Source organism: Lolium rigidum, chromosome 1 (genome assembly GCF_022539505.1).
Source record: "Lolium rigidum isolate FL_2022 chromosome 1, APGP_CSIRO_Lrig_0.1, whole genome shotgun sequence".
Classification (NCBI taxonomy): Eukaryota; Viridiplantae; Streptophyta; class Magnoliopsida; order Poales; family Poaceae; genus Lolium; species Lolium rigidum.
This window is the reverse complement of record NC_061508.1, coordinates 77,887,781-77,898,730: the sequence shown is the minus strand read 5'-3', so window position 1 is coordinate 77,898,730 and position 10,950 is coordinate 77,887,781.

Here is a 10,950-nt window from a genome sequence, read left to right as displayed (position 1 = left end):
AGCTATTATCTAGCCTTCTCTCTCGTGTTCATACAAGGCATCTCCAACGGCGCACAAATGGACGCAACATAAAAGGACGCTGAGCAAACGCTTTCGTCCACGCGGATCGAAAATGCGTCTAGATCCTGCCCCATACACATTGAGCCCTGAGTTAAAGAGGTTGTTTTGCCTAATTCTGAAAGGAGTCAGGTTTCCGGCTGGTTATGCGTCTGATATTAGGAAGAATATCCAGGTAAAGGAGAAGAAGATTGTTGGGCTAAAGAGCCATGACAATCACATTCTACTGCAACCTTCTACCGCTAGCTGTGAGAAAAACGTTGCCAGAGGGAGTCAGTGCTGCTATTATTCGTGTGGGTACGTTCTTCAAAAAAAAATTCTCCGGTCATCCGCATAAGTGATATGGAGGAGCTAGAGAAAGAAATAGCCGAGACGCTGAGCATTCTTGAGACAATATTTATACCATCATTTTTTGATATGATGGTTCACTTGATGGTTCATCTTCCACTTCAAGTGAGGCTTGGAGGGCCTGTGAAATTCAGCAACATGTATGCACCAGAAAGATCATTTTCGCAACCTGAACTTGTACGTACATCACATAAATTATATGTAACAATATAATTGAGATATGTTTAGTCCATCATGTATTGGTACATGGGCAAGTTAAAGGATAATGTTCGTACTAGGAGTCATCCTGAGGGGTCAATTGCTGAGGGGTTCTTTCAAAAAAAAAAAAAAATTTTGCTGAGGAGTACCTTTTTGATGAGTGTCTTACATTCTGCTCTCGGTATTTAAAAGGTTGTGAAACCAGATTCAACAGAAAATGTGCAACCACACTTGATGTTAATGGAGCCCTGTCTAGTAGCATGCCATTCTTCAACAACAATGGCTGATATTTGGCAGGAAAGCTTACAGTAACTTTAGATCATAAGACATTGATTCAGGCACATAGATATGTCCTATTTAATTATGACAACATAGAGCCCTATTTGAGGTATGTTACTGCTAGTGCTTTAGTTTATGAATTTCATGTACGCCCTGTTTAATTATTGTAACATAGCTAAATGAATTTCAACCCTTGCAGTGAGCATGCTGAATATTTGTCCTCAGCTGGTCATATTACTAGGCAACAGATTGAAAAAACCAGCATGACACTTTCCATGAGTGATTATGGTCGCATGTGGAACAATTAGTTGAGAGTGGGCAAGAAGTTCCCGAAGAGATTAAGACTTTGGCTGTAGGGACCTCACTGATTGCAAGGAGTTATGTCAGTTACAGTATCAATGGTTATATTTTTCGTACAAAATCATATGATGAAGGTAGGCCTACCCAGTGCAGTGGTGTGGCGCTGGTTTCAAAGTTGTCATCATCCTCCACTGGAAATAGGATATTCTATGGCGTCATTAGAGAAATCATTGAGCTAGACTACAATCAAAAAGGAAATATAGTTCTCTTCAAGTGTGATTGGTTTGATAACCGTGTGCAAGATAAGTGGGTAAAAGTTGATAATCTGGTATCACGGATGTGAACCTTAAGCATGTGATCCAAATAGGTGATAAGTTGGCTGATGAACCATTCATTTTGGCTTCTCAAGCAACTCAAGTATATTACGTTGAGGATCCTCTTAATCCAAACTGGTGTGTTGTTATTCATCCGCCAAGACCACGGGAATTTTATGATATGTTTGATGTTGGAAATGAAAATTCTGATCAGGCAGAAGCGTCTGTAATGCCTAATCTACATGCTATTTAAACTCCCAAAGTTGATTTAAGAGATATACCTAAAACTAGGGCAGATATCGATGGAATACTTGTCTCTGCTCCCAAGGATAAACCGAAGTGTGTTATAGTTCTTTGGAATTTATTTCTATACACCTTTATTTCTTTCTTGCAATTCAATCTTCAAATCTTTCCAATTTCTTTGCAGGAAAAAGAATGGCAAGCGAGCGAGAAACTGACATGTCTAGTCCACTAGAAGAAGTGCAAAGAGCAGAGATCCGAAAAAACAATGAAAGGCTGCACTCTCTTGGGATTCGTTCACTTGTTCGCAAGGTCGATGCATTTAAGCGAGTGCCCCTGCCAACCACAAGGAAAAAGGTGGTCTATCCAATTGAAACATTTTCTTTGGAAACATCTATTGATAAATGAATCTGCATTAAGTGAAACATTTTTGTAATTGTAGAGAATATATCAGGAAACCATTCCACATTCAAGTAGAGTGTTGCGGTCTCATTCTGCTATGCATGATGGTGAGGATAGTGAAGAGATGGTTGATGATCAAGTAGAAGAGGATGAAGGTGTGCTTGATGTTCAAGCATCTTTGATTACTGATACTTATTATGCGTATTCTTGATTATTGCATGTTAATGTTGTTGTTGAACACTAATTATTTCAGGTGATGGACAAGAGGGTGAGGAAAAGCAAAAGGGTGGGCGGAAGCGCACTAAAATGCACCATGTCTATGATAGACTAAATCAGCCACCACAACGAGTGCACTATAATGCTAAAGGACAACCAGATGGAAAGAATGCTTCCGAGTTTTCGAATTTCATTGCAACACTTGTCAAAAGTCATATACCTATTGCACATGATGACTGGAGACAAGTTGCTGTTTCTTGGAAGCTAGAGTTCATGAAAACCTTGAGGGTATGTATGGTCTAGAAGTTGCAGTACATATTCCTATGCTTGCTTGTTATGAAATGATCTTTACATTCATGTTTGTTCCCAGAAATTCTATGATGAGGACCGGACCGTTTGATGGACGGAGGCGTTCGGGGCGATCCTGGCGACCCCGGCTTCCTCCCTTCAGCGACGGCAAGCTGCGCGGCCCTACGTCGACGCCGGCGTAGACTAACCCTAGCCCCGATGGCGGAGAACATGTTTTCACTTCTTCATGCGCTACCGGAGGCGGGTGATGCAGACGGGGCTTGGCAGAGGATTTTGGCTTTGAGAATCATGTTGCTGTGCACGTTGCGTAGGAGGCTATCGAGGATTATCATCCGCGGCCATGCTCGCCGGAGGTTCAGCAACCAAGGAGATCGGATGCTGAGATCCTAGCTGGGTTCTGGGCGGATGCAGGATTTCCCTCACCTTCGTCGAGATTCTGGGAAAGGCGCTCCACGTCGGGATCGGTGTCGTCAGGTACGCAAGCTAATGGGTTTGGGTTGTGCAGGTCGGCGCCTTCGTCTCCGGCCATGGTGCGGAGAGCGGCGCGTCGTGGAGGGAGTTCAGCGTCGGTTTCTCCATTGGGGCTATGCCTATCTCGGCCTCCGAGGGTCGGGAGTTGGCGTGGGCCTCTGCCGCGCCGCCGTGTAACACCGCTGCCGGTCATCGGTCACTTCATCAATGCGGCGGCCGCCGCGTTTTCGCCGAGTTCTGCATCGAGCACGGCCATGCATGCCGTTTCAAGGTCGCCGCTGATCACGCCCGAGGACGTGGAGACGACGGTTGCCCCGAGCGCTGATGTCGTGTTTGCGCCAACGATTCGCCAGCCTAGGGACGCCGCGATCGTGGGCTCGTATGCCCTCGATGGGCCCGTCAGGGAGGTGGACCTGGTGGTGCCAGTCGGGTGGACCCACTTGAGGCGGCAGAGGCCTAGGGTTCCTCGCTTCGTCGAGACTCCTACGCAATCGTTTGTCACGCCGTCTTCGTCGCCCCCGATCGAGTTCTTCGCCAAGTCAAGCTCTTCTCCGCTGCGCCCTACGTCTCCCTCGTCTGCCCTCCCTCCGCCCTGGTCCCCCGAGCGCCGCTCCTACCTGGCCGTGGCCTTGCTCTCGGTGGCGGGTGCCATGACGGATCCCTAGCCATCCACGGCGGCGACGCCGGGTGCCGCGACGGGAGCGTCCACGCAGGGTGGAGGGACAAGGGCAGCGCCCGGGCCGTCTGCATCACGTCTGCCTCCTCCAGTCATTACGCAGCCGCCAGGAACTGCAGCGTCGGGTGCTTTTCTTCATCAACAACAGCCTCCGCCAGGGGGCATGCTCAACATGCAATTGCCCTTCACGCAGCAGCAGTTCCATGGGCAGGGTGGGCTGAACCAGCCCCCGTTTCCTTAGTATCAGCCTACCGCGACGCTGCCGCTCCGTCCGTTGCAGCCTCCCTCAAGGCAGCCTGGGCCGCCGGCTTATTTTCCGCAAGTTCCGCAGCATTTTATGCAACATGTTCCACCAAGTTTTCAGCCTCAGCAACAACAGTTCCCTCAGCCGTCGATTGGTCAGTACCAACAACAGCAGGTCATGCCTCCACCAGCTGTGGCACCGGGGCAGGTTGGGTCAAGAAACAAGCGTAAGAAGAAGAAGGGTGGGCAGCCGGTGCAGGTTGTGCAACAGTCTCAGTTTCCTCAGCTGCCTGAGTTACCGTTGGGTGTCGTAGGAGGGATGGTGGAGGCTGCTGCGGCACTCCCGGAGGTATCTGCTGGATTGGTGGCCCTAGTTGTTTCGGTCCCTACGGTGGTGTCTTATGAAGCTCAAGGTAAAGGGAAGAAGTCCGGGAAATGCTGGAAATGTGCAGTCGATTCTCATGCCACCAAAGATTGTACGGTTCAGCATTACTGTTTGGTTTGTGATAATTTCAAGCACCCTACTTTGAGATGTCCATCACTGCGCCTCCCTCGGCCTTCGGCTTTTGTTGCAGTAGAAGGGACTGATGATGCTCTGCTTTGTTTGCCTGATAGTGTGCATAAGGCTCATCTTGCACCGACTTGCTCTCCTACGGCTCTGGTGTCCATCTCGGGGGACAAGGTACGGCAAAGGCGATTCAAGATCGATGAAGAGGATTTGTCCGCTTAATGGGCAGTGGAAGTGGGAGGCGGTTGCACACGGGGATGACGCTTTTCTCATTGGCTTCCCAACAGCGGCAGATCTTCAGCGTGTTGATGGTTTTCATATGGGTGTGCCGGCTCATAAGGCTACAGCTTCGGTCACGATTTGGAAGCCTCAGGACATACAACACAAATCTGAACTCATTCCTGTCTGGATTCACGTGGAGGGGGTACCTTACACAGTGAGGCACTTCCATGGTTTATGGGCGGTTGGGACCCTTCTTGGTGTTCCGTTGGATGTTGATCTTGTCACTATGCGGAGCCGTGGGGTTGTGCGTATTCTTGTTGCTATGGTCAATCCTAAGGCGTTGGAGGCACAAGCTGATGACATTGGTCCGTTCCTGGCCGTGGCTTGTGCTTTTAGGCTGAAGTTATTTAGCTTTGTGTTCCGTCGAGAGCCGGCAGAGTTTGTTGCGGATCCGTCTTTCTCTCATTTTTTCTGGAGGCGGAAGGGTGATGATATGGATGAGGATGACATGGGTAATGACAAGGATGTTGACCCCGCTGGCCCATCTGGAGCACCCGCAACCGGTATTTCTAGTATGGAGGTGGACACTTCTGCGCCCTCTTCCTCAAATATTCTAGGAAAGTTGGTACAGGTTGCACATGTTTTATGCCCAGTCATTACACCATATAATGCTAGCCCGAGGACTCCGAGAGGCAGGGAGATTGTTGACAGGATTCGTAGAGTTTCGCCGCAGCTAGTGGGGACACCGGCGTCGTCTCCATTGGCTATGGACGTTGACCTTTCGTCTACACAGGTGGATGTGTAGGGGGCGCTGGGGGTGTGCTCATCCCCACCCCGGCCTGCAGAGTCCGTGCAGGTGCAGCCGGAGCAGGAGGCGGCTGCTACGTCGTCGTCGTCCCCCTCTTTCTCTTCTTCGACTCAGTTGGAGGAGGCGGCTGATGCGCCGTCGCCTCTCCATGCAGGTGGTGCAGTGGTGGTAGAGGGGGCTGCTACATCGACAGTGCCCCCTCCCACGGCCGCCACTGCGTCGGCGGTGGTGCCGGAGGAGACGGTGGGTGGAGGAGACGAGATAGCGGTGGTGTATGGGGCTGCTACATCGCCCTTGCCCCACACCACCGAGGTTTCGGCGTCGTCTTTGGGAGGGGTGGGCTTGGGGCCGGATGCTTCAGTGGCATGGTCTGCCCCGGGCCCCCTTCCTTCTTATCCGACGGTGGCACCCTCCACATCGACGGATACCTCTTCCTCACCGTTGCCGACTCTATCACCTTCTCCGGCCTCTACGCCTACGTCCCCGACGACACCCCCTGTATCGTTGTCGCAGCGTCATAGGGGGCGCCTGTTCAGTCGCCCACTCTTGTACCGTCGAGTGACTACCATGATGGGTACGTCACTCCGGTTAGGCGGAGTGGGAGGTTTGGGGTGGATGCGGGTGGTGGGACGGTGACGGATGAGGATACTATGCAGAAGGTGATGCGCCGAAAGGCGGCTAAAAATCTCGACTTCGATGGTATGATCTCTTCTCATAAATCCAGATCTTTTTTATCCTTTTCATCACCAGTTATTTCTTCTAAGCTTAATGGTTTAGGAGTTAGTCTTGGTAGATCGGATAAGGAGATTTGCATTTCAACTAGAGTCTTGAAGCATATGGAATTTGATCGTTTTACGGTTATTCCAAAAGCTTCAACTAGGTTGGACTCCACTTACTTGGATGAGGATGAAGCGATTGCCACATCAGATGGTCAGCTTCTTTCTCATCTAGTTGGTGAGGTGTCAGAGGTGGGATTGGATGAGGATGATATGTACTCTTTATATGAATTAAAGGCATCTCGTCGGAAATCCAAATCTCCCTCTCATAAAAAACCGCGGAAATGGTCAAAAATTCCCAAATATCCAATTGTTTCCCAATGAATGGCATGTTTGCGAATAGCAGAGGTCTTGGTGACTTGGCTAAACACTTACATTTTGCGATTGCATTAGGGATCATAGTTTGGATTTTTTGGCTATTTCTGAGACGGGGCGACGGGATTTCTCGCAAAGTCTTCACGAGCCGTATATCCGGTGGTATAGACTTTACTTGGTTATCTGTCCACCCCGTGGGCGTTCCGGTGGTATCTTACTCGGTGTCAAAACGGACTCTATGGAAGTTTTAGCACATTCGGTTGGGGAATATCATATCAAATTCCACATCCGTAATAGAGCCGACAATTTCATATGGAGTCTTGTAGCCGTGTATGGTGCTTGCTCGGGAAGCTCATAAGGCCGCCTTTCTTCGTGAGTTGGTGAACCTAGCAAAGGAAAACCCTCACCCAATTCTCATTGGGGAATTTTCATTTGCTAAGATTTCCATGCGAGAAGAGTAGGGGCGGTTTTGACAATCATTGGCCTTTCTGTTCAACGCGGTCATTGACGGACTTGGACTTGAGAGAGGTATCAATGATTGGCGGACAATTTACTTGGGCTAACGGTCTCCGGAGCCAACATATGAAAAGCTAGATCGCGTACTAATGGATACCGACTGGGAATTGAAATTCCCAATGGTGACGGTACGCGCGCTAGAACGTATTGTTGGGTTCTCGGATCATGCTCCCATCTTATTATCTACTGGTTTACCTAGACCTCCCACTAAACGCCATTTCAAATTTGAACTCAGTTGGTTGAATCGAGAAGGTTTTCAAACCATGGTTAAAAAGGTATGAGAAAAACTGGTTGTGGGTGTGTCTCCGATACAGAGGTGGAATAATAAAATGCGTGCGGTACGCAAACACCTCGGTGGATGGGCACGACATACAACTGGTATTCTTAGAAAAGAAAAGCAGTAACTTTCATCTATTATAGATGACCTCGAAGCCAAAGCAGAAGTTAGACCGCTTTCCGCACAAGAGATTGAGCAAAAAAGCCAATCAAATGCGGAAATCGCAAAACTACTGCGGGAGGAGGAGCTGAAATGGTACCAACGGTCTAAGGCCCAATTTATTCTTGAAGGAGATTCGAATACAAGGTACTTTCATTGTGTTGCCAATGGCAGAGACATGAAGAAACTTATTCGTACTCTTGTTCAGGACGAGGGCACGATTGTGGGTCATGAGCAGCTAAAGTCGTGTATCACAAATTATTATAAAGGGCTTTTTGGTGCCCCAGAGGAAAGCAATTTCTCGCTTGATGAGACAAGAACGGAGGATATCCCCCAAGTCTCGCAAGCGGATAATAGTTTTCTCACTTCGCCTTACTCTGAGGAGGAAGTAAGAAAAGCTGTCTTCCAAATGGAGCATAATAAAGCCCCTGGCCCTGATGGTTTCCCAGCTGAATTTTATCAATCTTTCTGGGATGTCATCAAGGATGACCTCTTTTTGCGGATCTACATGATGGGCAATTAGAGCTTTTTAGGCTCAACTTTGGTGAGATCATTTTATTGCCCAAGGTTAATGAAGCAGAAAGGATTCAACAGTAACGTCCTATTTGTCTTCTTAACGTGACCTTTAAAATATTCACTAAGGTTGCCACGATCCGATTAAATTCGGTGGCTGATCATGTCATTAGACCTTCTCAAACTGCATTTATGCAAGGACGGAATATTCTGGATGGGGTTGTTGCCCTCCATGAAACTGTTCATGAATTGAATAGAAAGAAGTTGAATGGCGTCATCTTAAAGATTGACTTTGAGAAGGCCTATGATAAGGTTAAGTGGTCTTTTTTGCAACAAACTCTCAGAGTGAAAGGCTTCTCTGATGAGTTGCGTGCGTTAATCAATAGTTTTATCTCGGGTGGAAGTGTTGCCATTAAAGTCAATGACGATGTAGGCAAATATTTCCAGACTAAGAAAGGACTTAGACAGGGAGATCCATTATCGCCAGTGCTATTTAATATAGTGGGCTGATATGCTTCTTCGTCTTGATTGAACGGGCAAAGTCTGAGGGCCAAATTGAAGGGGTCATTCCTCATCTGGTTGATGGAGGGCTATCCGTTCTTCAATACGCCGACGATACAATAATTTTTATGGATCACGACATGGACAAGGCTCAGAACCTAAAGTTAATTCTTTCTGCGTTTGAGCTCTTGTCGGGTCTGAAAATAAATTTCCATAAAAGTGAATTGTTTTGTTTTGGCGAGGCCCAAGATCATGTTGCAGAATATGCTTGAACTTGTTTGGTGTGTCCAAGGCCAATTTCAGTTAGGTACTTGGGAATTCCGATTCATTATCGGAGGCTTACCAATGCTGAGTGGAAATTGGTTGAGGAAAGGCTTCAGATTAGATTAAGTAGTTCGAAAGGTAAATTGCTGTCCTTGGGTGGAAGATTAGTTCTCATAAATGCGGTACTGAGTAATATGGTACTATATATGATATCTTTCTTCCAACTTCCCAGAGGAGTCTTAAAATAGTTGGATTATTTCCGATCAAGATTCTTCTGGCAAGGTGATGCGCGTACAGCACGCGTCCGTTGGGAACCCCAAGAGGAAGGTGTGATGCGTACAGCGGCAAGTTTTCCCTCAGAAAGAAACCAAGGTTTATCGAACCAGGAGGAGCCAAGAAGCACGTTGAAGGTTGATGGCGGCGGGATGTAGTGCGGCGCAACACCGGGGATTCCGACACCAACGTGGAACACGCACAACACAACCAAAGTACTTTTCCCCAACGAAACAGTGAGGGTTGTCAATCTCACCGGCTTGTCTGTAACAAAGGATTAGATGTATAGTGTGGATGATGATTGTTTGCAGAGAACAAGTAGAACAAGTATTGCGGTATATTGTATTCAATGTAAAAGAATGGACCGGGGTCCACAGTTCACTAGAGGTGTCTCTCCCATAAGATAAATAGCATGTTGGGTGAACAAATTACGGTCGGGCAATTGACAAATAGAGAGGGCATGACAATGCACATACATGATATAATGAGTATTGTGAGATTTAATTGGGCATTACGACAAAGTACATAGATCGCTATCCAACATGCATCTATGCCTAAAAAGTCCACCTTCGAGTTATCATCCGAACCCCTTCCGATATTAAGTTGCAAACAATGAGACAATTGCATTAAGTATGGTGCGTAATGTAATCAATAACTACATCCTCGGACATAGCATCAATGTTTTATCCCTAGTGGCAACAGACATCCACAACCTTAGAACTTTCATCACTTCGTCCCGGATTTAATGGAGGCATGAACCCACTATCGAGCATAAATACTCCCTCTTGGAGTTAAGAGTAAAAACTTGGCCAGAGCCTCTACTAATAACGGAGAGCATGCAAGATCATAAACAACACATGGGTAATAGATTGATAATCAACATAACATAGTATTCTCTATCCATCGGATCCGACAAACACAACATATAGAATTACGGATAGATGATCTTGATCATGTTAGGCAGCTCACAAGATCCGACAATGAAGCACATGAGGAGAAGACGACCATCTAGCTACTGCTATGGACCCATAGTCCAAGGGTGAACTACTCACTCATCACTCCGGAGGCGACCATGGCGGTGAAGAGTCCTCCGGGAGATGATTCCCCTCTCCGGCAGGGGTGCCGGAAGGCGATCTCCTGAATCCCCCGAGATGGGATTGGCGGCGGCGGCGTCTCGGCAAGGTTTTCCGTATCGTGGCTCTCGGTGCTGGGGTTTCACGACGAAGGCTTTAAGTAGGCGGAAGGGCAACGCGGGGGCCACACGAGGGCCCCCACACACCGGGGCCGCGCGGCCAAGACCGGGCCGCGCCGCCCTGTTGTGGCGGCGTCTCGTGGCCCCACTTCCTTTCCCCCTCGGTCTTCTGGAAGCTTCGTGGCAAAATAGGACCCTGGGCGTTGATTTCGTCCAATTACGAGAATATTTCCTTACTAGGTTTTCTGAAACCAAAAACAGCAGAAAACAGCAACTGGCTCTTCGGCATCTCGTTAATAGGTTCTTGAGGATATTGTCAATGTAAAGTAATATAACAAGTGCAATATGCAAGTATGTAGGAATCAATGCACAGTTCACACAAGTGTTTGCTTCTTGAGGTGGAGAGAAATAGGTGAACTGACTCAACATAAAAGTAAAAGAAGGGCCCTTCGCGAGAGGAAGCATTGATTGCTATATTTGTGCTAGAGCTTTGGTTTTGAAAACAAGAAACAATTTTGTCAACGGTAGTAATAAAGCATATGTATCATGTAAATTATATCTTACAAGTTGCAA